This window comes from Myotis daubentonii, chromosome 13, assembly GCF_963259705.1.
Source record: "Myotis daubentonii chromosome 13, mMyoDau2.1, whole genome shotgun sequence".
Classification (NCBI taxonomy): domain Eukaryota; kingdom Metazoa; phylum Chordata; class Mammalia; order Chiroptera; family Vespertilionidae; genus Myotis; species Myotis daubentonii.
The window spans coordinates 9,156,988-9,184,365 of record NC_081852.1 but is presented as its reverse complement, the minus strand read 5'-3'; the positions used below and the strand labels follow the sequence as shown (position 1 = coordinate 9,184,365).

At 42.5% G+C, this 27,378-nt stretch overlaps 1 long non-coding RNA gene across 1 annotated transcript; it reads right to left on the bottom strand.

Moving 5' to 3' along the window:
- Window positions 1–10,804: 10,804 nt before the first annotated feature.
- On the bottom strand, window positions 10,805–25,777 carry LOC132214745 (uncharacterized). The gene is made up of 2 exons (XR_009448341.1): window positions 25,667–25,777; window positions 10,805–14,017 (listed from the first exon to the last, which is right to left on the bottom strand). It is a non-coding gene; the product is annotated as an uncharacterized LOC132214745 (long non-coding RNA).
- Between the last annotated feature and the right edge of the window lie 1,601 nt (window positions 25,778–27,378).

Genomic DNA, 27,378 nt, shown 5'->3' with positions numbered 1-27,378 from the left:
GAAACTTCACAGTACCAGTATACCTCTCAGTGTTTAGGGGAGGTTGTTAAATTTTCTCTGACTTCATAGAAAGCTGTGATTGGCTGATTTATCCATTCTGACAGCCTGTATTCATGATGCTATAAATAAAATGGTCTCACTCAAGTAAGGAATTGAGAGGGGAAAACCAGAGAAACTCAGGATTTCAGAATGGAATAATCTCATTTGAAGAGTTTTCCATAGCAAATGAAGGTTTACGATGTCCCCTCTCTTTTCCTTTTTGAAGTGTGGATCTTCAACCAGCAGCACCAGCATCACCTGCAATTTGTTGGAAATGCAAATTATTGGACTTGGTCCCAGACCTACGGAATCAGAAACTCTGGGTATGAGACCCAGAAATGTGTTATAACCAGTCAATCTGATGTAATGGTTTAAAATCCTTTTTGTATGCTTCTGGATTCAATTTTCTAACATTTTGTTGGTGATTTTGGCTGTTATATTCATAAGAGATACTGGTCTGAGATTTCTTTTCATTTTATTCTTTTGAATTCTACCCATAGAATTCAAATAACAACCAGAATCTCATAATATTCACAATGCTCAGGATAAAATCCCAAGTTTTGGTATATGAGGAACCAGGAAATTTCAATTCATAGAGGAAAAGACATTTAACAGGCACTAACTCCAAGATAGGCTTTAAAATGTTCCAAAAAGTAATAACAAAGACTGCTAAAAATAGAAAGAAAAATGTATCAGCAAAGAAATCTATATAATAAAAACCTAAGCGACCCTTAGGGCAGAACAACCAGAACAACCGGTTGCTATAATGTGCACTGATCACCAGGGGGCAGACGCTCAATTAAGGTCACTGTGCTCCCACAGGGGGAGCCAGAATCTGGGCTCATGGCTGGTGAGCACAGCTGTCATGGTGGGAGCCTCTCCTGACTCGACGGCAGCAGGAACAGCAGGCCGAGATGAATGTGAGCAGTGTGGCGCCCAGCCCCAATTTGGGCTCCTCCCTGGGCACCTGCCACTGGTGCACTGCTACATCCCCCGAGGGGTCCCAGACTGTGAGAGGGGTAGGCTGGGCTGAGGGACCCTTCCTCCCAGTGCATGAATTTCATGCACCAGGCCTCTAGTAGATTATATAAAAAAATACATATTTCTATATATAAAGATGGGAAATATATTTCATTAAATGGCATTTCTAGAAGTGAAAAGTTCAACAAATAAAATAAAATTGTTGAGTGGGCTCAAAATAGAATAAAAAGGACAGAGGAAAATTAGTAAACACGAAGACAGATAAATAGAAATTATCCAATTCAAACAGCAGAAGTAAAAGAATTAGAAAAAAATACACAGAGCATTAAGAACCTACAGAACAATAACAAATGTTATAGTATGTGTGTCATCAGAGTCCTAGAAGGAGAGAAAATTAGAAAAAAGTAGACAAAAATATTTGAATAATCACTAACTATTCTCCAAATTTGGTAAATGATATAAACTTATAAGAAGCACAGTGAACCACAATCAGGGTAAACCCAAAGAAACCCATGATAACACAACATAAATCTACTGAAAACTAAAGACAGAAAAAATATTGAAAGAAACAAGAGAAAAACCTTCAGGAAACAATGATTTACAAGAAAGTGGATTTCTAATTACAAATCATGGAAACCATAATTAAGTGGCACAATGCTATTAAAGTAATGAAAGCAAAACACTGTCAATCTAAAATTCTCTATCCTGAAAAAACATTTTTCAGGAATAAAAATGAAGTAACAAATTTCAAAGATTAAGAACATTTGTTGCCAGCAGACTTGCTCTAAATGAAGTAATATTGCCGGGGTCCAACCCCAGCGGGTCCAGGGGTCCCCAAAGGTGTGGACGGAGTCGGCGAAGAAGGAAGGACACGGAGACAGTGTTCAGTTGATCAGCAGCCTAGCCAGGATCTCCAGCCAGGATTTCCAGCCAAGTTCTGGTCTGGATCTCCAGAGAGGTTCTGCTCAGGTTCTCCAGTCAGGTTCAGTCACCAGGTTCTAGTCAGGCTCTCCTGCCAATTTCCACAGTCAGGTTCAGTCCAGGATCTATTGCCATGTTCTCTCCAGCGAAGTTCTTCTGTCTCCAGGCTCCGTGTAGGTTCTGTCTTCTGAATTCTGTCTCATGAGTTCTGTGTTCTAAGTTCTGAGTGTTTCTGTCTTGTTACAACTGTATTTATACTAGTTGATTCAATCCTATCAATCTCTATTACAAAGGTTAGGGCGTTTCTTATCTCCATTCCAGGGAGAAAAAATTATGTAGTTTAAGCATGATTGTTCATAGTTAAAGGGATTAATTACCCGCCTGGCACTTAGTTGAGGGGTTTTATTCCCTCCCTAACTTCAGGGGAAAATCCCTACCTGGGGATTCAACCTTTCTCGGAGAGGTGACCTTGGTTAAAACACAGCGCCAAGAAGGTGAGCAAACATTTTAAGAACCATATGCCATATATGCCAGGTCCCTTGAAACAGCAAGGATGGACCGGCTCCCGGCAAATTCCCCCTTTTTTATTTTTTAAAAGCAAGCATTAAAAAGAAAAACCTCAAATGCTCTCTTATATCCATTTTAAGAGTAGGATTGGCGCTTTCCCCTATTACCTGAGTCCTGATCTATCATCTCAGGGAGAGCTTGCCAATCCTGCACTTTCCCAGGGTAGAAAGGCTGCAGTGGGGTTAAGGATAAGGCTCCTTGGGCCTACCTTCTCCCATGCCTCTACATTTACCTTTCCTTCCTCAGAAAAGCATGGACATACTTCTTGTATAAAACGTTCTGTCTGACTGGGAGTAACCTTAATTCCTCTCCTAGCAAGCACATATGTTAAAAGATCAATACAGAGTCTTTTTTCTTTAGACTCAGTATGGCACATCTTCTTAATCTAAAGATCAATACAGAGTCTTCTTTCTTTGGACTCAGTATGGCACATCTTCTCAATCTAAGTTCTGTACTATCCACCTTCTTACCCTACTTATCCTCTATAGGGGGGTCTGTAGCACCCTGGTGGAGTCCTATCCGTCCCGAGTGTGGGGGTTCTCAATGGGTGGGGGCTTACCTAGGGGAATCCTTTTCCAGGTGTTCCCAAAGGTGTGGACGGAGTTGGCGAAGACTATCCACCCTTTTCCTATGGTGGAGTCCTATCCGTCCCGAGTGCGGGGTGCTTACCTAGGGGTCCCTGTTCGGGCGCCAGATGCCGGGGTCCAACCCCAGCGGGTCCAGGGGTCCCCAAAGGTGTGGACGGAGTCGGCGAAGAAGGAAGGACACGGAGACAGTGTTCAGTTGATCAGCAGCCTAGCCAGGATCTCCAGCCAAGTTCTGGTCTCGATCTCCAGAGAGGTTCTGCTTAGGATCTCCAGCCAGGTTCTGTAGCCAGGTTCTAGTCAGGTTCTCTTGCCAATTTCCACAGTCAGGTTCAGTCCAGGATCTATTGCCATGTTCTCTCCAGCGAAGTTCTTCTGTCTCCAGACTCCGTGTAGGTTCTGTCTTCTGAATTCTGTCTCATGAGTTCTGTGTTCTAAGTTCTGAGTGTTTCTGTCTTGTTACAACTGTATTTATACCAGTTGATTCAATCCTATCAATCTCTATTACAAAGGTTAGGGCGTTTCTTATCTCCATTCCAGGGAGAAAAGATTATGTAGTTTAAGCATGATTGTTCGTAGTTAAAGGGATTAATTACCCGCCTGGCACTTAGTTGAGGGGTTTTATTCCCTCCCTAACTTCAGGGGAAAATCCCTACCTGGGGATTCAACCTTTCTCGGAGAGGTGACCTTGGTTAAAACACAGCGCCAAGAAGGTGAGCAAACATTTTAAGAACCGTATGCCATATATGCCAGGTCCCTTGAAACAGCAAGGATGGACCGGCTCCCGGCATAATATAGTAAGTTTTTTTTTTTCTTTTTTAGGAGGGAAATATCAGATGACATCAACAAAAACTTAAATATCTGGATTCTCTCCTCTTCAGTTCTTTAAAATATGTTAGATGATTGAAAGCAAATAATAACATTGTCTGATGAGGTTTTTAATGTGCATAGATGTAATATTTCAGAAAACTGCCAAGTAATAGGTAGTGGAACAAGGAACCTGTATATTGGTAAAGTCTATATATCCCAACTTAAAGTTGTGAAACCTTGAATCTAGGTCTTTAGAGCTTAATATGTTTATTGTAACCTCCAAAACAATCACTAAGACAAACAGACAAAGGAAACAAAATTATACAGAGAGATATAGTTAAAACACAACAAATAAGTGAAAAAAGAATACTAAAACATTTTCAAATATCCAAAAGAAACCAGGAAAGCAGATAAGTGACAAACAGAAGTAATGAACAGAAATTAAATGTAAAATGATAAACCAAAATTAATAATTACATTAAATGTAAATGGTCTAAACCAGGGGTGGGCAAACTTTTTGACTCGAGGACCACAATGGGTTCTTAAACTGGACCAGAGGGCCGGAACAAAAGCATGGATGGAGTGTTTGTGTGAACTAATATAAATTCAAAGTAAACATCCTATCTAATAAAAGAGAAAAATGGTAATTGGCGTACAACGATACCCTTTTCATTGGCTAATCAGGGCTATATGCAAATTAACTGCCAACTAAGATTGGCAGTTAACTGCCAACTAAGATTGGCAGTTAACTGCCAACAAGATGGCAGTTAATTTGCATATGTAGGCACAATGCAGGGAGGCGAAAGGGAAAGCAGGAAGAAGCCCCCTGCCACTGACAGTGATTGGAAACCCAGGGGGGAGCTAAGAGCTGGGGGGCAGGACAAAGGCGGCCCTGGGGCCGCCTTTGCCCTGCCCCCCAGCCATGATCAGAGAATCAGGTGCCTTTTCCGCCCTGGCCAGTGATAGCAGGAAGTAGGGGTGGAGCCAGCGATGGGAGCTGGGCACGGTCGAAGCTGGCAGTCCCGGGAGCTAGGGGTCCCTTGCCTGGGCCTAAAGCGGAGCCCACGATCGCGGGGCTGCTGCAGCTGCGGGTCCCCGCTGCCGGAGCTGGATGCCTAGGCCAGAGGCATTAGGCCTGGGCAGGGGCGGAGCCTGCAACCACGGGGAGCTGGGGGTCCCCTGCCCAGGCCTGACACCTCTGCCTGAGGCCTCAGGCCTGGTCAAGGGGCCGATCCGGTGATTGGTGATCAGAGGGTGATGAGGGTCAACTCCTCTGGCCGAGGCATCAGGCCTGGGTGGGGGGCTGAGCCGGGGGTTGGGGGGATATGATGGTCCCCTTGCCCAGGCCTGAAGCCTGGGTCAGAGGCGTCAGGCTTGGGTGGGGGGTGGAGCAAGCGATCAGAGGGAGATGGGGGTACCCTGCCCAGGCATGATTCCTGGGCCAGAGGCCTCAGGCCTGGGCAGGGGCCAGAGCCAGTGATCAGGGGGAGATGGGGGTCCCCTGTCCAAGCCTGACACCTCTGGCGGAGGCGTCAGGCCTGGGCAAGGGGCCGATCCTGCGATTGGAGGGTGATGGGGGTCAATGCCTGAGGGCTCCCAGTATGTGAGAGGGGGCAGGCTGGGCTGAGGGACACTCCCCCCCACACACACCCAGTGCACGAATTTCGTGCACCGGGCCCCTAGTCATTACATAAAAGGGTACAGTCTTTTTTTTTTTTTTTTTAGTTTTATTCATTTCAAACGGGCCGGATCCGGCCCGCATGCCGTAGTTTGCCCACGGCTGGTCTAAACACATCAATTAAGATACAGAGATTGTCAGAATGGACAAACACAGGACACACTACTTGTCATCTTTAATGATTTTATATATATATATATATATATATATATATATATATATATATATATATATATAATGAAATGATAATCTATGTGACTGAACAACCAAATGACTGGACTCTATGATGTGCAGTGACCACCAGGGGCCAGACGCTCAACGCAGTAGCTGCTCCCTGGTGGTCAGTGTGCTCCCACAGCAGGAGTGCTGCTCAGCTGACTGAAGGGCGCCAGATGCAGGGCTCACACAGAGACCGCAGCAGAGTGGCAGCAAACCTACTGAGCGGCAGTGGCAACAGGCACAGTGGGGCCAGAATGAGCAGCAGTGTCAGGTGGCATTGGACTGCTGGTTTCAACCTGATCTCCGCAGGCCATGCCAAGGTACTCCACCAGTGCATGAATCAGTGCACCGGGCCTCTAGTATATATATGTGTGTGTGTGTTTGTATACATATATATATACATATATGTGTATATGTACATATGTATATATACATATATATGTATATATGTACACATATATACATATATATGTATATATATACACACATATATACATATATATATATATATGCAAACACTAAACTAACAATGTTATGTCTATATTAATATCAAACTAGGTTTTAGAGCAAAAAATATTGCCAAGAACAAATAGAGACATTACATAATGATAAAAGAGTCAATTCTCCAAGAATACATAATAATAATAAGTGTATAAAACCTAAAATAAAGTTTCAAAATATATGAAGCTGACAGGACTGTAGGATTGATGAACAAACCAACAATTTTCAACACTATCAATAATAGAAAGAGAATCAGCAGGAATATAAAAGAACTGAGTAACACTATCAGCCAAATGGATCAAATTGACATTTAAAATTGTTTATGCAAACACAGCAGAATACATATTTCAGGGGAAAGTAGAAAATATTTTTAACTGAGCAAAATTGAAAACACAACATAAAATTTTTGGAATGTAGGTAAAGGAGTGCTGTCAGGAAAAGTTATAAAATTAAGTGCTTATGTTAAAAAGAAAAACATTTTAAAACAAATAATCTAAGCTTCCATTATAATTTTCTAGAAAAAGAAGAGCAAAAATAACTCTAAAGCAAGTAGAAGAAGAAAATAATAAAGACAAGAGCAGAAATCAATAAAATTAAAAAAAATGTTAGAGAAAAATAAAAAAAAAATGATTCTTTAAAAAGAAATCCCTTTAGCCCAGCAGTGTTGCTCAGTGGTTGAGCATCGACCTATGAATCAGGAGGACATGGTTTGATTCCTGGTCAGTGCACATGCCCAGGTTGCAGGCTTGATCCCTGATAAGGAGCATGTAGGAGGCAGTTGATCGATGATTCTCTCTCATCATCGATGTTTCCATCTCTCTCCCATCCTCTCTAAAATCAACTAAAAAATATAAAAAGACTAGGGGCCCGGTGCACGAAATTCGTGCACTGGGTGTGTGTGGGGGGAGTGTCCCTCAGCCCAGCCTGCCCCCTCTCACATACTGGGAGCCCTCAGGCGTTGACCCCCAGACCCCTCCGATTGCTGACTCTGCCCCTTGCCCAGGCCTGACGCCTCGGCCAGAGGCGTCGACCCACATCACACTCCGATTGCCTGATCGGCCCCTTGCCCAGGCCTGACGCCTCCGCCAGAGGTGTCAGGCTTGGACAGGGGACCCCCATCTCCCCCCGATCACTGGCTCTGGCCCCTGCCCAGGCCTGAGGCCTCTGGCCCAGGAATCATGCCTGGGCAGGGTACCCCCATCTCCCTCTGATCGCTTGCTCCACCCCCCGCCCAAGCCTGACGCCTCTGACCCAGGCTTCAGGCCTGGGCAAGGGGACCATCATATCCCCCCAATCCCCGGCTCAGCCCCCCGCCCAGGCCTGATGCCTCGGCCAGAGGAGTTGACCCTCATCACCCTCCGATCACCAATCACTGGATCGGCCCCTTGACCAGGCCTGAGGCCTCCGGCAGAGGTGTCAGGCCTGGGCAGGGGACCCCCAGCTCCCCGCGGTTGCAGGCTCTGCCCCTGCTCAGGCCTGACGCCTCTGGCTGAGGCGTCCGGCTCGGGCAGCGGGGACCCGCAGCTGCAGCGGCCCCGCGATCGTGGGCTCCGCTTTAGGCCCAGGCAAGGGACCCCTAGCTCCCGGGACTGCCAGCTTCGACTGTGCCCAGCTCCCATCGCTGGCTCCACCCCTACTTCCTGCTATCACTGGCCAGGGCGGCAAAGGCGCCTGATTCTCCGATCATGGGCCCCAGGGCCGCCTTTGCCCTGCCCCCCAGCTCTTAGCTCCCCCCTGGGTTTCCGATCACTGTCAGTGGCAGGGGGCTTCTTTCTGCTTTCCCTTTCGCCTCCCTGCATTGTGCCTACATATGCAAATTAACCGCCATCTTGTTGGCAGTTAACTGCCAATCTTAGTTGGCAGTTAACTGCCAATCATAGTTGGCAGTTAACTGCCAATCATAGTTGGCAGTTAACTGCCAATCATAGTTGGCAGTTAATTTGCATATAGCCCTGATTAGCCAATGAAAAGGGTATCGTCGTACGCCAATTACCATTTTTCTCTTTTATTAGTGTAGATATACCTCTATAAAGACTGACAAAGATAAAAGGAAAGAAGACACAATTATTAAAATTAGCAATGAAAAAAGGGTATCACTCTAGCTCCTGCAGACATTAAAAGAATAACATGGGAATATTATGAACAACTTTAGGCTCATAAATATGACAACTGAAAAGAAATGGGCCAGTTCTTTAAAAACCATAAATTACCAAATTAAATAGATGACCTCTGTAAAACAAATTGGCTTTGTAATTAAAATCCTTTTGAAAAAGATGTGTTCAGTCCCAGATGGTTACACTGAAAAAAAAAATTTTAAAGTTTAGAAAAGTAACACCAATTTTATACAATGTCTTTTAGAAAATAGAAGAAAGGGGAACACATTTTATGGCAACCAGTCAAACCTCTTTGTTTTGGGGGAGTGGGACAAATAAGTATAGACATATGTTAATTTTAATCCATTTTGTGTGTGCTGCTGCTGGTGGTGGTGCATTTGCTTTTAATTATATGTATGCATTACTCTAACTATAATTGTAATTAAGTATAAGCACCCTGGTTGCAGGCCTTGAGAGTCACCCAGCATCGGGTTATCAGTTGTTATCCTATGGATTCTGACACAGGAAGCCAGGTGACTCAGCTGTCATTTTCTCCTCTAAAATGTTCTTTTCCTGCAACTGCAGAGCTTTCTCAAAGGACTTTCAACTGCAGGACATCTGACATTCTTTATCTCAACTCTAATAAATCTAATTTCCCCTAAATGAGGTCTTTGGTCCATCCAAATGGGGTGAGTTCAGGGTCTTTTTTCACAATCAGCCTCAGGAGAACAATCAATGAGGTTCTCAGAAAAGAATGCACATTGAGGAAATACCCTTTGAGCTGACCATGTCCATGAACTCCAGTTCTGTTTGTGGTTTCATATTTACTGAGCACCCAGAGTGGGTCAGGGGACTTTTAGGGAGAGAGCATGGGGAGTACTCGATGGGGGGTCATGACACTATGGATTGTGAAACTGCATTCATTGGGAGTATAACTGACCTTGGGCAAACATCCACCGGGTGGGTGAGAGGCCAGGCCATGCTGTGCAGCCCACTTGGAAGAATCGTGAATGGCACAGGGGCAAGATGAAATCAAAGGTTCATGGACATAAAATAATCCCATGGTCCTTGCATAATCTTGGATGGAGCCCAGAAAAAAGGAATCAAAACCACATAGAGTTGACCTAGGAGCTTTAATGGGGGAGAATTAGTTGGCAAAATCTTGGTCTCTATCAAGAACGAGATGTTTTGAAAACCATTCAGAGCTATTTGTTTAAGCCAGATGTGTCTGCATGGATCTCAGTCTTATTTCATCCTAGCCTATTGCAGAGGCTTATGAAACATTTGGGGTGCTTAAATTGTTGACTTTTTCTGAACACCTGAAAGGTGTAGTGACAATAGGAGGGGGAGCTGGTTGGTTTCACATCTGGGACCTGATTTATCCTACATCTAGTCCAAGGGCAGCCATTGGGCATGATCTAAGGCACCTCAGATTTCGTTCTGTGAACCCAACATCTACTCCCCCCACAAACATCCCTGTAGAGAAGTTATAAAATGAATGGATAGAAGCTTTCTTATGGGGTCTGCTGTGAGCCACTGTCCCTCCTGCCCACTGAGCATGCAGAAGGGACAGCACAGACAGCAGAGAAGGCAGCCCAAAGCTTCTTTCTAAAGGCCCTTTCTTGTCTCCATCCTGCAGTGGATACAAGCAAAATCCCATTTGAGAAAAGAGTAGATGGGTTCTGACATTGCCACAAATACCTACAGAGCCAACCACCCTCTCCTCCCTGAAGCTTAGACATGTGGAAATAAGAAAACAAGCAATTATAATAGCAGAGGCATATGAAGCACTTCTTTGTGGCAGGTAGTGTTCTGAGGGTGCTGTGTACACCAATCTACGGCCTTTGTAACTCTCACAACAACCCTATGAGTTGTTATAATCACCATCTCTCGATAAGGGGACTAAGGAACACAGGGCAAGTAACTTGCTGGTATGGTCGCACAGCAGACAAATGGCAGAGCCAGGATTCAGACCTAGTTTGGCTGGCCCTAGAATCAGTGTGTAACCTCTGGCCTGAACTTCCTCTCTGCTTTCATGAAGCAGAGCCCATTGAGATAGGTCCTAGCCCCTATCAGCTAATGCCACGGTCCCTCTGTTGTGTAGAATTATCACGTCTCAACTCAAGCAGTGTGGGGGTATTTGGAGAACAATGTTCTTTTTCAATTACAAGTCTCTGATGATGCTCAGGAATATGGGTAAAACTTTAATTTGAAATGGCATTTAGCACCTTTATTTTCTCCTCAAGACTCTGACCCAATAAAAGTTTCAGAATACACAAAGCAAAACTGAGAGAATTAAGAGAGTAACACAAATTTGCAATAATAATAGGGTACTTTTCTAACACTGTACTCTCAGTAATTGACAAAACAAGAAGACAAAATGATAGGATAATCTGAAAAACTTGGAAAACTTAATCAACACCCTTGATTTAGTACACTTTCACAGACACCACATCTAACAATTTCAGAATACGTATTTTTTAAAGTGTACATGAAGCAGTCATCAAGAGAGGACATGTATTCAACCATCAGTATCAATAAATTTATAAAAATTGAGGTAATAAATGCTTGACCACAAAATAAATTAGATAGAAAAGAGGAAATATCTCCAAATAGTTGACAATAAGGCAGCACACTTCTAATAACTTCTGTGAAAAATACAACTTACCAAAACTGACAATAAGATACAATAAGAAATTTGACTACCCTTATATCTATTAAAGGAATGAAAGTAATTAACAGAAAATCTAAAATTTCTTTAAAGTAATCTTCATGTCTAGATAGATTCAGTGATAAATTCTATCAAACATTTAGGATAAAAAGATCAATCTTACACAAACTCTTTTAGAAAATAAATGAGGAAATATTACTTTCCAAATTTTTGAGCCCAATATAAATCTGATACCAAAACCAAAGATACTACAAGTAAAGGAAATTACAATGTCCTTTAAGAACAGATACATTTTTAGCAAAATAGAACAAAATGAATTCAGCAACATATAAGATTATCATTACTTTCAATTAGGGCTTATCCAGAAACACAAGTTGGTTTAATATTTAAAAGCAATCAGTCTGATTCACCAAATTAACAGAATGAAAAACAAACAAACAAACAAACAAACAAACATACAATTATCCCAATAGATGCAAGCAAAAGATTTAACAAAATTTGAGACTCCCTTATGATTTAGAAAATGGACTCTCATGAAACTGGAAGTACAAGGGGACTTCCTCAATATGATACTTAATGGAGAGATATGCCTATTGTCACCAGTTCTATTTAACATTGTTGAGAAGATCCTATTTCATGCAATAAATCAATTAAAAGAAATTCTCAACAAAAATAATGAAAAGGGAAGAAAATATATAAAAATCCATTTTACTCACAGTAGGTGGTACGTAGATATTCAGAACTATACAATCAGATACAACCGTTATGGGGACAATTTGACAATATCAATCTAAATTTAAAATGTGCATGTTATTTGACTTAGAAATTCCACTTCTAAGAATTCTTCTTAAACATATACTTGGTACATGTATAAAATAATGTATGTAGAAGGGTACCATTACAGTCTTTTTATTTTCCTTTTATTTTTAAACTAGCAAACATTTGGAAGCAACCTAAATATTCATCAACATGGGATTGGCTAAAAAATATTATGAGATACTGTGTGACTGTAAAAGAATAATAATAATAAGCACCTCGATATGTTCTGATATGAAACAATCTGTTTGATAGTTTTATAGCAAAAATAAAAATCCAGCTGCAAAAAGGGAATAGATTCTGGCTTATTCCTCACTGAACTTTGAACATGTAATTCAATTTCACCAAGGGCTCCCAAGGACTGCCAGCATGAGGGCCCTCTGAGGTCCTTGCTAGAAACATGTATTCCCTACCCATGTCCCCTGCAGATATGTTGCGATGTATTGCAATTATTCGAGAACTGACAAATCCTATGTAATAAAAGCCTAATATGCAAATTGTTCCCTTGACTGGGAGTTTGACCAGGAGATTCACCAGGGGGCGGGGCCAGCAGGTCAACCGCTCTCAGCCCCTCCCCCCAGCCCCCAGCCGGCCTCGGTCCTGGCCCTTATCATGGCATGAGTGTCATCTGGACCCTACCTGTGCACGAATTTCGTGCACTGGGCCTCTAGTAAATGAATAAAAGCACATTTGCCATTGTCCCCATGTTGTTCCTTCTTCCCACTGATTTGAAATGCTTCATTGTTCACAGTCAACCAAGAACGGTGCCCTCCTGTGCTTCACAGTGGACCACAAAGCAGGACAAAGGCAGTGTGTGCCATTGGCTGAAGGGCAAGACGTACTTGCCTCAGTTCTATTTCTGGCTCTGACGGTGGCATGGAAATGTGTGTCCCCAGGACATTCCTTTTCTGTGCTTTGATTTGTGCAGCTGCTCAATGGGTAAAGTGATACCCTAAGGAGAAAGTATAGAACTTGCTGAGACATTTTCTTAGGACACTGGATTTAAAGTAACTGGCTAAGGATTTTCTAAGCTATTTTCATTATTCAGAAATGCCCTTTAAAGAAACAAATAGGTGCTTACTGAGTAATCTAACATTTTAATTTTATTTGGCTTTCTGTATTGCCTGAGGTTTTGTTGTGAGATGTGAGTGTATTATCTCATTGTTTTGATAACTCACCATCTATTCATCCAAATAAACCAATATCTGTACACATTTACTACTCATGAATTTTAGGTAAGATACTTGCTTAGTTCTATGGAATGCCAAAGTAAATGAGAAAGAGATAGGTGAGTTTCACAAAAAAACTCCTAGCTGGGGAGAAGACCATTTTGTAAATAAATTCAGTGTCTACCAGAGATGGTGAGAACTGTAAGGAAGGCATGGGCAGCCTTGTGTGTTAAAGTTAAGAGAGGATCCGTAGCTCAGACAATGGCAGAGTCAGTGAGCTCAGCCTTGCAGGTAGATAAAGCTTCAAAGAGGAGCTGGATTTGTAGCAAGAACAGCGTTGCAAAAGCACTAAGTCAGGAAATCAAAAGTGTGTTGAAGATCTAGTGTAGAGAACCATTTAACAGGCAACGAGGGCGTGCACAGGAGTGGGAGATAAGGCTAGAAAGACGGACAAGGCTTGGGAAGGAGAGTTTGCTGGCATGGTGAAAAGCAATGAAATCCAGGGCATGTGAAGCTGGGGAAACCTTCTTACAGCAAATACTTCAAATGATTAAACTTGTATTTCCTCCCACACAATTGGTGCCTTTAGGCCCCAAAGGGGAGGGAAGATACACCTCTCATAATCACTGTTACTTAGTTGGCATTCAGTAAGTATTTGCCAACTAAATTATTAGATAAATGGAAATAAAACATCAGAGAGAACTACTGCTTAGTGTCACATACATCAGGGAGTTCGTCGCCATGTGCCCTCAACACTGGACAAAGTCAGGACAATGGCAGAGTCAAGTTTAAAGGAAGAACTTCAAATGATACGTGAAATATTCATATGCGGCTGCAGAAGAAGGGTCCGTATCTGAGGAAATCGGCTGAGCGTCCAGGGCGTTTCTGGCCTGCTTCGCTGACGTCTTTTAGAGTTTGACGCAAACTGGCAGAGCCCAGAGGAACCCAGTTCTTGTTTGTTCTGTGTCCTGGTGGGAAAGAAGTAAATAAATGCTTACTTAATAAAGTGTTATTTTTTCTTAATATCTTTCACTTCACTAGTGATTTTGACTTTTTAAAAGCTCTCTCATAATATTATTGTATTACTTTCACAACCCACTCTTTGTGTGAGGCAACAGAGAGGGGTCATTTTCATTTGGTTTGACAATGAAGAAACTGAGGCCTAGAAGGATTTCATGGCTTTTCTGAGAACCAGTTGCTAAATGGAGACAGTAAGATGCACCTCAGGTTTATTGATTCACTAGGCAAAAGTTTAAATGTTGTCTGTGCTGGGCACTTGCTGACCGCCGAATAAACCATACCTCCTACTTCAAGGTCTGCAGAGCCCAGAGGGAAGATTCCAGTTCATAAAACAGGAGAGCAAAGATAATGTGTGCTGCCTTTCTCATTATAAAGCAGAAAAATACTGGATATGTGTAACCAAAATAAAATATTTTTAGACACATAGCTGAGCTTAGTAGAAAGAAATAAAAATTCCCACATGCTAGAAAGGAAAACTGCAGGCTAGAGATATAGCTTGTGGTCAGATGCTTAGCTGGCAGAAGAGTGAGATCTGGATATTGGTCCTAGAAGCTGAGGAGGACGGATTCCCCCTAGGATGGGGCATGGGGTAGAGGACCGGTGGAGAGTTGGAGGTTGGATCCAGATGCTCTACAGCAGGGGTCCTCAAACTTTTTAAACAGGGGGCCAGTTCACTGTCCCTCAGACCATTGGAGGGCCGGACTATAGTTTAAAAAAAAAACTATGCCGAAACCGGTTTGGCTCAGTGGATAGAGCGTCGGCCTGCGGACTGAAAGGTCCCAGGTTCAATTCCGGTCAAGGGCATGTACCTGGGTTGCGTGCATATCCCCCGTGGGAGATGTGCAGGAGGCAGCTGATCAATGTTTCTCTCTCATCGATGTTTCTAACTCTCTATTTCTCTCCCTTCCTCTCTGTGAAAAATCAATAAAATATGTTTTAAAAAAAAAACAAAAAACTGCCGAGACCGGTTTGGGTCAGTGGATGGAGCATCAGCTTGCGGACTGAAGGGTCCCAGGTTCGATTCCGGTCAAGGGCATGTGCCTGGGTTGCGGGCACATCCCCAGTAGGAGATGTGCAGGAGGCAGCTGATCGATGTTTCTCTCTCATCAATGTTTCTGGCTCTCTATCTCTCTCCCTTCCTCTCTGTAAAAAATCAATAAAATATATTAATAAAAAAATTAAAAAAAAACTATGAACAAATTCCTATGCACACTGCACATATCTTATTTTGAAGTAAAAAAACAAAACAGGAACAAATACAATATTTGTATTTGCATGTGGCCCGAGGGCCGTAGTTTGAAGACCCCTGCTCTACAGAAAGCGGGAATCTGAAAGGGCTGTCCTTCCATAAAAGGAAATGAAACACAGAAGCAATTAGGAAACCGACTGTTCACCTGGGGTTCTGAGTGGAAAGCAAATGGAAAGTAACCTGTGAGGCATCAAAACATGACACCCATGCCATGCATAAGAAGGGCCCGGAGTTCAAGGGTATATTCCCATAGGGTGTGAGGTTCCCCAAGAAATGGGAGTCAGGTGTCCTGCAGAAGCAAAAGCAAAAGCAAAGCCACTCTGCATGGAATTTTCCACTGTTCTGAGTGCCCACAGACAAATAAATCCTCGGAAGATGAACTTGGAAACAAGAATTATGAACCGCACCAGAAAGCTATAAATTGTGAGAAAGAAGTAAAAGACACAACAAATATGAAAATAGTAAGAACTTGAGATAAGTTGTCTGAAAGAACTAAAAATAAGCTTTTAAAAATATGTTAAAGAGGCAAAGAAATGATTAGAAACTCAAATGAAATAACAAATACTAAGTAGAAAAACGAAACAAGCAAGACAAAGCTAAGTGAAAGAACTTCCAGAAATAAAAATCCTTGTAACTGAGATAAACAAAATGCAATGGACCAGCAGAGTGGACTTAACTGAAGAAAGAATGAATGCTTGGGAGACGGATGAGAAAACTGTTAGAGAAACCAAAGGTTAAGACATATAGAAGATTCATGCTACATCTAACAGGATTTGCAAAAGTATTAAGAGAGAGAATGTGGGGAAGCCATCTCAAAGTCATGAACTTTCTATGCACAATACGTCTTCAGTTGGCATCGTGTACTGCCTTCCAGGGAGGGTGAGGAACAGAATTCACACCCAGCGTCGTGGCAGTCCAGCCACACAACACTGCAGACCAGTGGGCACGTGGAGGAGACAAACATTAGGGGACCAGTTGCTGAGGAGGGTTCCCTGGCGCAGGCACACCACAAGAACGGGAATGGGGGTGTCAGAAGCAGAGTTATGCAGAGTTATGCTCTGGAAACCTGCCAGGAGATGGGGGAGGCAAGTAGAGCAAGGTGATAGGGCGATAAGGCAGGCGCTGATTAACAGACTCCGAGGAAGACGAGGCGTCATTGTGGCTGTGAGGGATGGAAATGGCCAGGGCAGGAGGGAGAGCTGCAGGGGAGGGACCCGCTCGGGGACAGCACTGTGTGTCCTTGCTTGCAGGCCCAGGACAGTCACTAAGGATTTGGAATGGAACAAGGACAGGGAAAATGTGCATTTTGGAAGATACTTTGGCTCTGTGTAGAGAATGGACAGAAAGCGGGGAAAAAGGAAACTAGGCTTTAGCTAGGAGATTGCTACCATGATCCAAGCATGAAGTGAATGTGGAGGGTCTGTCCGAATACAGCCAGACCCAGGGGCGTGAAGAAAGGAGACAGCCCTGTGAGGGCTGAAGGACAGTCATGTGTCAGACGTGCTGCCTGTTGGGAGAATGAAGAGGGACAGAAGGTGACTTCCATGTGCTTGGCTAGGAATATGGATGGCTGGTCCCCTGACACCGGCCACACAGGCTTTCTGATCTTACTAGCCATGTGGGATTTGTAATATATTCACTGTCTATTCACTACTTACTATTTCGCTATCTTCCTTATTGATACCAATGCCAAGCATCATTGATTCACAAGTATTCACCTTTACCAATCTTCTTGAAAGGAAACTTATGTTCAGTTTGTGACCAATGACGAAATCTGATGCTCTTGGCAAGGTGATGTTACATAAACGAGTAGCAGAATGTTTATGCTGTGGATCCCCTGTACCAGGAGGCCCCTTCATGAAGGAAGTAAACATTTATACCTACGGGGAGGCCCGGATCACGTGAGCAAGTATTTGTGGTGAGGGGTTGTGAGATGATGATGTTTATAATCCTAGCAATTTCTCAGCATCATAAAAAGTGCTAATGGGATAGATAAGATGTGGCTGAAATCCTATAAATGGGGCTGTCTGACCTGGGCTGGATCTGAACACCTACCCAGTCCTCCTGCTTGTGGCCTGGAATGGGAGGAAATAATAGTTTTCTACATGAGGGTGACTTGCGAGGTCAAAGGGAACAACGTTGCTGAATGTCTATTAAATGTGCTAGAGATTTCTCATGCATGACTCCCAGTGAGCCTGACTGCGGATGTAAATGTGAATGTTGTATCTGTGTTAAAGGCACAGGAAAGGGGACTCAGATGAGTACGTTGGCAAAGTCACAGCCCATGGACTAGAAGAGATGTTTTTAAGGTAGCTGTGGTGTTCCTGCTGTCACCCCACCATGAGGCTAGGGCTCCCCCATTGGGTCCTTTGGCGGGCCCCTCACTTCTTCAGGAGGGGTCTCGCTCGGGACAGTGGCCAGGCCCTGCTCCTGCCCCTCCGTCCTCTAGTTGTGTGGTCTCCAAAAATCACTTAACTTCTTGCTGCCTTGGCCTCCCCGTCTGTGAAATGGGGATCAAATTTCACTGCTGCGTGTCTGTCTACCCGCACAGCCTAGATGATTAATGATTAATTAGATCTCGGAAGGGCAATTGCACCCCAGGGCAGACTCATTTATTATGCAGCCAAGTCCATATTTCTTCTTCCTTTCATACACTGACAAATAGTTTTTTAAAAGTAAAATAAGCTAAGGGATAAATTTTCCAGAATTTTATTGCAAAACAGTTAAAAATTACAGACTAACTTAAGCTAAAAACCTTTAAATTAGGTAACAAAGTGAGATTACTATCTGAGAAAACCGATTTAGGTTTGAAGTTGGTATAATTTTCAAGGTTTCAACCGGATTTTTATTTATTCCCAAAATAAAATGGGTAATGCACAAAGTGACATTTCAAATGACCAGTTTCCAAACACCTCCAGGGCATTAAGGTTTAGTCTTTCTCTGCGGGGAGTCTGGAGAATAGCTTTAATAATTCGTAACCAACTCTCAGCTATAACTTTCCCAAACATTAGGATTGAATGAATTCTTCACATTCCTTTTAGAAGTTAAAGCTACAAGTTGAGAACACAGTGTGTTATCAATCTTTGAAATCACCATTGACAAATACACAGAAGAGTCATCAGCTTGCATACTTAGTCATTGTTCTACTCGGGGTACAGTAACTGGGGACTGCCTAAGGGACCTTCAGAATTTCCAGGGACAAGTATATATGTAAACATATTATTTTAATGCAAGGCACCTGCAATTAGAATTCAGGGGAACTCTCATAGTCGGGGCAGTTTTAGTCTGAGAACATATCTTTGCAAGTTTCTACACTGTCCTAGAGAGTGTTCTCATTCATTTCATACTCTGGATGTGAGCATGCCTCTGAAGTGGGCTGGAATAGGCGATAGGAACGAGATTTACACTGCAGTGCCCACGGGTAGGAAAACGGGGTGCAGGCTAGCTGAGGGGACAACCCATCCCTGACAGGTGCTACCCCGGAAGAAAAGCCAGCGGCTCTTCCAAAACATGATGAACGTTTGGATTTTTATGTGAAGCTTTAGTGTTTCTTAAATATTGGTAATTAATTGCAGAATCATAATCCTTTTAAAAATGTTTTTATTGCTATTGGAGAGAGGGGGGTGGGGAGAAAGAGCTAGAGAGAGAAAAATTGATGAGACGAAAAATTGATCGGCTGCCTCTCACCTGCCCCTCACTGAGAATCAAGCCTGCATCCCGGGCACGTGCCCTGACCAGGAATTGAACGGGTGACCTCGGGTGCAGGGAGGATGCTCAATCAACTGAGCCACGCCTGCTAGGGAACAACAATCTTTCTTTAAATACTGGATGCTGTGTTGGGCCAAATGAAACTAGTTAGCGGTCTTTGCTTTAAAGATTCTCTCTGCCCCCAAACTCTCACTTTCATCAATGGTTCCCATCACAGGCAAACATCTGGCCTCTGTGTCCTGGGCAGGAATGTGACACAGGATCTGAAAGTGTGAGATGTCAGTCGTGGTTCTATTTGGTGGCATAGCTACCTCATTTCTCAGGGATTGTAGTTGCTTTTAAGAGAAGAAGGTCTAACCTGAGTGTTGCTAGAAGGAATCAATTCAAAATATATGTACAATTAGGTGGCCAGTTAAGCATTCTCCTCAGAAAATCTTTTACTCATTCATCCTCCCTTGCACAGAAGTCCAATATGCATTAGTTAAACTATCTGTTGGTTATGAGATCTTTTAATTAAAAAAAAAAGTTTAGAGAACTTTTAGAAGCTGGATCCCTATATAATTCTGTGTTGTTTTTTCCCTTCATGAGCAAAGCCCATGGAGAAGGCTGGAGAGGCCCAGGATACCCCCTCACAAATCGCCAGTCCAGAATTAGATGTAAGTCCTGTAAATGTCAGCCTGACCTGCTGCGACAATCCTGGGCTCCTGGTGGCCTCATCTTTCAGCGACTGTGTGGGTCACTGTGGCTAAAATGGACTAATATGCCTACGGACATGAGAAACATCTGCCCCGCACCCAGTTATGTCAATAGCTGGCCTGAACTGTTCTCTTGAAGAGGCAGAGAATAAACAAATTCAATGGTGTGATCAGGAAAAAATATCGTCCTCCCTCTCTTAACGTATATTTGGACATGCGGGACAGGGTGACCTGGGAGGTTAAAGCAGTCTTTCCTATAGCTCACAAGCCTATATAAACAGAAGAAAGGTTTGAAGGACGCCTCCCCAGACATATTCCCAAAGGTCAATGTACGTGAGGCACAGACAGATAGAAGGCAGCGCGGGACCTCATTTGGGATGGAAAGACCACCCTGGTCTAATTGAAAAAAGTGCATCAGGGTCTATGATGTGACTGCTGATTGGTGTCTGCGTTTGGAGTGAAGAATGGCAGTTTATGAGACGGCAGCCGCTTGGCGTTTGCAATGCTGTTGAGGACAGATATCAGGGGAACCCATCCGGTTGTTCTTTTTGAGTAACGCCATCCCCTGCCCTGAAGGGAAATTATGAGTTCAGAAATCTGTCCGAGCCACAAGAGCTGACCGTGGTGTAAGTGAAAGGAACGTGCCCTTGCGTTAGAGAACCGAAACCTGGCTCATCACCTTTTCTCTGGATTTCTCTGCGGTCTGAGCCACTCACTATACGGAGCTGCAACTGAATACAGATGCTTCAGAGACCCCTGGGAAGAGAAACCACGTCTGCTTATCCTCGATACATAATACGGCTTAATGAGAGGGACAGGGACTTATACCGGCAGCAGTTACTTATGGTCTAAAAAGACAATTTCTCCAAGAAAGTGAGATTTACTCAAATGGGCTGTGGATAATTACTTATTTTCTGTGTTGCTCAGATAATTTTTTCCTTTTTGTTTAGCAGCCATGATTATTCAGTAGAAAATGCAATGATAATGATATTTCATTTATCAAATACCTTTAGCTCCATTATAAGGAATCAACAAATCTACTCACAAAGGAGGGTATTAATTGCGAGCCCATGATTTACTTAGAGTTTCACTTTAAAGGTTCTTAGTACTTAATGCTTCTTATGTTTATTTTTACTTGGGTTAAAGAAAAAAAGGTCAGGTTCAAGGTCTTTGAAGAATGGGTGCAGGGACAGAATATGGAGAGTGAGGTGCATATTTGTGTATTTCTGAACATAATTTCAAGAACAAATGTCTGATCTTTGGGAAAAGCTCTTCCTGGAAGGGAGTCCTGTGGATTCAGTCTCTCACATTCTACTGGACCATGTCCTCCTTAGGGTGTCAAGTTTCCGGGGCACCACAGAGCCACCCCAGCTCCGATTTAAACAGCAGCAGACATCCATCAGGAGGAACAAAGGGCCCTCCCTGCCCCTCGCAACCCTCCCATTAATGAAATATTCACCAAGAAAACAGTCCCAGAATGCAAGCAAACAGTGCTGACCATATCCTTGCTTCACTTCTAGCCTCTTGTGATCTTTGGCTGCTGTTCAGTAATTGTATTTATTTTTATTTCATTAAAAATGTGAGAGAAGGAATTTTACTTAGGCCTGAAGTTCAAGGATTTATAGCAGAGAGTGGTCTTGGTGTTTGTATCCATTTGGGGTGGGAAGCCCTGGTCTCTTTGGCATGTTTACTGAGAATGAGGTAGCAGATGTCCCTCATATTTTCTTAGCCATGTAAAAACAGTTTACAACATACTATCGCCACCCTTTTCCTCCTCTGATCTCTCAGCAGCTCTGTGAGTTAGATGGGGTCACTTTCTTTTAACAAACCTCATTTCCCCAGATTTGTGAGGTTAGAGATAAAGTGCTTCAGCAGTATCCACAGATTGAAATAAGCAGTTTCATTCATAAATGTCTACCTGCTCAAAGTTCCCCTTCCCTGTGCCAAGCCCACAAATATGTAGATGAGCCATAGTCCAAGCAGTGTCACTGATAATTCACATGGGAGCACATTCACATTTTAAAAAATATTTTTATTGATTTCAGATAGGAAGGGAGAGGGAGAGAGAGATAGAAACATCAATGATGAGAGAGAATCATTGATTGGCTGACTTCTGCATGCTCCCTACTGGGGATCAAGCCTGCAACCCGGGCATGTGCCCTTGACTGGAATCGAACTATGACCTTCTGGTTCATAGGTTGATGCTCAACCACTGAGCCACGCCGGCCAGGCTACATTTTTACTATTTCAAATTAAATCTTGAATCCAATTTAAAAATAATAATTTACAAGTTTATGTCACTAGATAGTTAAAAACTCTTCCACTATCAGCCATGTGTCTCCATTCTCTCTGCACCTGAGTCCCTAAGCCATACTGTCTGCATGTGATGGAACAAGGACTTACCTGGGCTCTATTATTGGATGGGCATTTCATCTTCATCCTGAGTCTTATCTGGCAGTATTCCACCAACTGAAGGGAGCCACACATTTTAGAATGGCAGGATGCCAAAATGGCTGTACCATAAAACCATATAAAATATATTCCAAACTTCCAAAGAGAGATGAGACAACTAAGATTTAGGGAGACCGTCCTTTACTAGTACCTGACAAAAATGGAGGACAGTCAAGATTATGTGACCAAGAGTCCTCTGCGTGACAATCAGCAGGTCTGATGATAAGTCAACAGCGAGGTATAGAACAGCTGAGATGAAACACTAGGCATATCCTGTGGGAGCAGGGGCAAGGCAAGTGCTGACCACACAGACGTGGACTGAGACGCTGAGTCTAGCCAACAGATATTGGAAACCAGGATATACATTGAGGAGGCCATGAGTCCCCCAAAGCTGTGATGCACAATGAACAGAAGTAAATACTGTGAGCTGGTGTTTTGTGCATCTTGACACCCTCAGCTTCCAACAACATACCTGGCTCAGCGGATACTTGATGATATTTACCAGGAGGTAATACATTGCAGATGAGTTTCAGAACAACTAAATTCAATTAGAGAGATATATTTTAATTTTCAAGTCTTTCCTCATCATGGAAGACTGACACACTTGATGATGATCACTCAATATTGAAGCTGATATTACTACACTCTTCAACATTCTTTGTGTTTTTCTCTTTATTACAAATTGAAAGCAAAGTCTCCAAAGCTGACCTTAGTGATTTTTCCTCATTCGTTCTTTTGGTCAATGTCAAGAATGGCTCTGACATTCAGTGCGGAGGAGACTGGTTTCCACTTCTTTTCATCAGATGAGGACAACTAAAAAAGAAGTCCTTAACTGTCTGGAACAGCTATGGTATTAGCACCAATTTACAACTTTATCTTAATGTCTCTCATATTTAGAGTGACAGACTTCTTTGAGGTTTATGATTGTGTGAGACACAATGGTATCATAGTAATTAGTGGAGATTGTGTAGATGCCATGAAACCTCACCAAGTTGAATTCACAGCCTTCCATCCCAGAGAAATGCCTCACTGTGTCTTCCTCCCTTGGTTCATGCTGAAAATTCTTTCACCATCCCTCCTACATGAGAACTTTAATAACAACTTAGATGCAAGAGCTGGCGCTTTAGGAAAACAAATTAACCATGATTATACTTGGCAAGTATAAATGATGAAAAAAATAAGAGAAAAAATAAGAATGGGTGGATAAAAGGGGCCGCATGCTAACCCGACTAACTCAGGGAAGGCTTGTGTGGTTGCCTTGCAAAGTCAGAGACCTAAAGTAACCACAAAGGATGGTCTGAAATTAAACTTTTTAAATTAAAAAGCAGTCTATGTTGGGTAGTCATGTTCCAGGCGGGTATCTTTCCTGACAAAGATCAACTTTGATCTTAACTGAGCCTATTGTCTTTTTGTATCTGTGATAACACATCTGTGGAATGTCAAGGTAACTTGTAAGTTCCCTTTTTTTTTTTTGAACCCCTAAGGGCTCAACCAATGTACTACAAATTCCCTCCCCATTGTTATTATCATGTTAATTGTTGAGTGTTAACTATCCTGTACCCACTTATGTAAAAGAAGCATGTGTCTATCATTTTACTTTTTATCCAATCCTAGAGGTTTCCCCGTTTTGATTTCTCCCACCTCCTTAATCTATCAGTAATTGGTTTCATGAAACCCACTTACATCTTATCTCCTCCTTTGATAGTAATTTATAAAAATAGGTGAAAAACTGCCATTCTCTGGAGCATTATCTCAAGCCATTGAAATTCACTTCCCAGAAATTGAAGACAGTTTGGCTCAAATAAACTCACAAAAGTTCTGTATAGGTTTAAATTTTTCTTACATTAACAAATGAGAAACCACCTAAATTGAAAGACTTCAAATTTTACAAGAAAATATTAAGAATAAATCCATATTGATATGTTTTAAAATATATATGAAATTATTTCCCAGGAAAAGGGAAGGTACCAAGATTAACTAAAGGAATATAAAGCTTAAACAGACTCATAGTAGTAGAGACAAAGGTGACAAAACCATGGTACAATGTCCCTTTGGTGGTATAATGACAATTAAAAATCCAAAAAACGTGAAACATTTAGATGATCTTTACATAATGCAAACTGTTCCAGAGAATAGAAATGTGAAAACTTTCCCAAATCACTTTTTGAGTGAGTCTAACACTGGTATCTAAATCTGAAAAGACTAAAACAAAAAAGAAAACTTTAGGCTTAGCTTAGTTATAAATAGCAAAGCAAAACAACTAAATGAAGACTACCAACAGAATTCAGCAGTGTATTTAAAGACTAACATTCCAAGTCTAAGTTTTCCTCAGGAATGCATTGCTGATATGCTAAAAATAAATCAATTAGGAGACTGCCTACAATAACCTAGCCAAAGAGGAAATTATACAAGTTCATTTAAAAAAAAATCATAGGTCATTTGATAAATTTCTGAGGAAACCTGAGGGTAAATCAGCAATTAGAGTGACAAGAAATATCCAATGCAACTCAACAGTGGCCATCATTTACGATGGGTGGTGAAATCCCCCCATCGGGGCAGAAGGTGGGGATGGGGGGGGGGGGGAGCGGGGAATTGCTTTTAAAATCAGAAGCAAGGAAGTGGTTGGTATGTATTATTTACCATCCTTCTGAAAGTCACAGTCATTACACTGAGATATGGAGACAGAAATAAGAAATATAGAAGATTGTCCGGCTGGCATGGCTCAGTGGTTGAGTGTTGACCTATGAACCAGGAGGTCACAGGTCAGTTCCCAGTCAGGGCACATGCCCAGGTTGGGTTGTGGGCTCGGTCCCCAGTAGGGGGCATGAAGGAGGCAGCCAATCAATGATTCTCTCATCATTGATGTTTCTATCTCTCTGTCCTTCTCCCTTCCTCTCTGAAATCAATAAAAATACATTTTTTTAAAAAAGAGAAATATATAAGAATTACTGAGTAAGCGAAAGTTAGATGTGTTTGCACTGATTGTCTTATTGATGCCAATGGCTTTAATGTACTACACTCACACATGATACCTAGCACTGGGACACGGGTCTGGAAATCTAGCCCTTTCATCGCGGAGAAGGAGGACAAGTGGTGCCAAACTCCTCCTTGCTCTTTGTCCTGCAGAATTGTGCCCGCCCCCTTCATATGTTAAGTCATAATGCCCAGGACCTCAGAATGTGACTGTATTTGGAGTCAGGGCCTTTGAAGAGGTAATTGGTAAAATGAAGTCATTAGGGTGGGCTTTAGTCCCATGTGATTGGTGTCCCTGTAAGAAGAGATTAGGACATAGAGAGACACAGGCATGTGCTCACACACAGAGACAACCTTTGCTACTCCCAGTGCCCCCAGTCCGCCCCAGGCATCGGATGCAGCCCCTGTCAGAACTGCTGTTAGGGACCAATTAAACGCGACTGAGGCTACTTGGCTGAGACCACAACTGTGATTCCAAGGAGATGGGAGGAGCAGGGGTTCCTTTCCAAATTCACACTAACCACTGAGCTTCCAAGTTCTCTCAGACACTCTTCTCTGTGTGCTGTGGCGAGCAGTAGATGCTTGGAGCACAGCTGGTCCTGTTGTTCTCTCTTCTCTCCTCGCCCATAAAGGGCCAGAGAAAAAGTATTTCTTAGTTCTGTGTGAGGCACTGAAAACTCCTCCCCAGATGACAGACACTGTACTAATGGGAAACATGTGGAGGGCCCAAATGCCTTAGCCAGGGGGCCGGGGAAGTTGAGAAAGAGGAAAATGCCAATATCGCCACATCCATCTGCGCTGCCAGTTCCAAACATGTTTCATTCAGCTACGGTTTGCACTTTGGTAATTCAATCATTGTAGCATTGCCCCACTGAGTCATGCGAAAAGAAATGGATTTAATCAATTAGCTACAACTTCAGGACACATTCAACAGAAGGGATGTTTTCATTTGTCTTTAGACCTTAAGTCTCACCCTTTAAGAAAAACTGAAGTATTCTAAACCCAAACCAGTGGTTAATTAGCACATTTCAGATGAGTGGAAAAAAATAGGATCCAGCAAGAAACAAACTGAGGGTGTGATATGTTGGTTTGTACATCATGGGTGGTGGCTCAGCCGTGAGGGCTCTGAGCCAAATATGCACACAGCACCCAACTCCTCCACCTCCCTCTTCATTCGTGAGGTTTGTTTAACCTCAGATCCTCGTTAGTCTATTTTCCTGTGAATGGTTTTATGGGGAAATTTATTAGCTATTACTGGAAGAAACTCTGATGATAAGAAAAACGACAAAAGCTGAGAAGTTCCCTTTCCTCATCTTTTCACTGCTGAGGCACAGAGGCGGGAGGCAGTGGCTTGAACAATCAGGCGTGAGTGGTGGAAAGGCGTGCACACCAGTTCCAGGAACATAAAAGCCAAATCTTTGCGTATTTAGCAATCGCGTGTTTTTCAGCAAATAACAGGAGGAAGGGAAGGAGGGAGCAAGGCATATCAGAGGCCCTGGCGGGTCTTTTTTCAGACTCCATCCCTCGCCCACCTTTCTTTCTTCACTGGTACCTTCATCTCAATCCGCTGGCCCTGAATTCTGGAATTTCCCCCAAAAGCCACATAACATCATAAAATGAATTGGATTTCTGTAAGCATCTCTGAATGTTCTAGGTCTTTTTCTCTTATATTTAGTCTTTCTTTTTGAATCAAGTTCATTAAACGATTAGAAAATAAAAAAAAAAAAAAAAAAAAGCAAAAGAACCGCCACAACAAACCCTCACGTCCCCCACCTTGGGACAAGCACCTAGGAGTTTGCCAATTTTTTTTCATGAAAATTAAATCATACAAATTGCTATTCTTTGTCTGAGAAATTGTCCCAGATAACCTTCTGTTGGCTATTATTTGTTGTATCTTTTCACTACTTAGAGTTCTACAGAGCAGGAACAGAAATCTAAAATCTAATCATACTTAAGGCCTTCAGAAAATTTTTCTGAAAAACTAACAAAACCACTCAGATATAAATCAAGGTTTACAAAACTACCCACCAGGATGCATCCAAAATGACTCAATAGATGTTTGTTTTTGACTCAGATGTTATTTGACCAAATTGTCATGTTTTTGAACTTGCACAGGCCAAATTGCTTTAGGCCAATGTACCTCAGGCCAGCATAATGTTGCAAAATCATGTGTAACAAATCTAAGAGACTTTTTCAATTTTTATCTCAATATTTTCCTCTACTAAACTTGAAA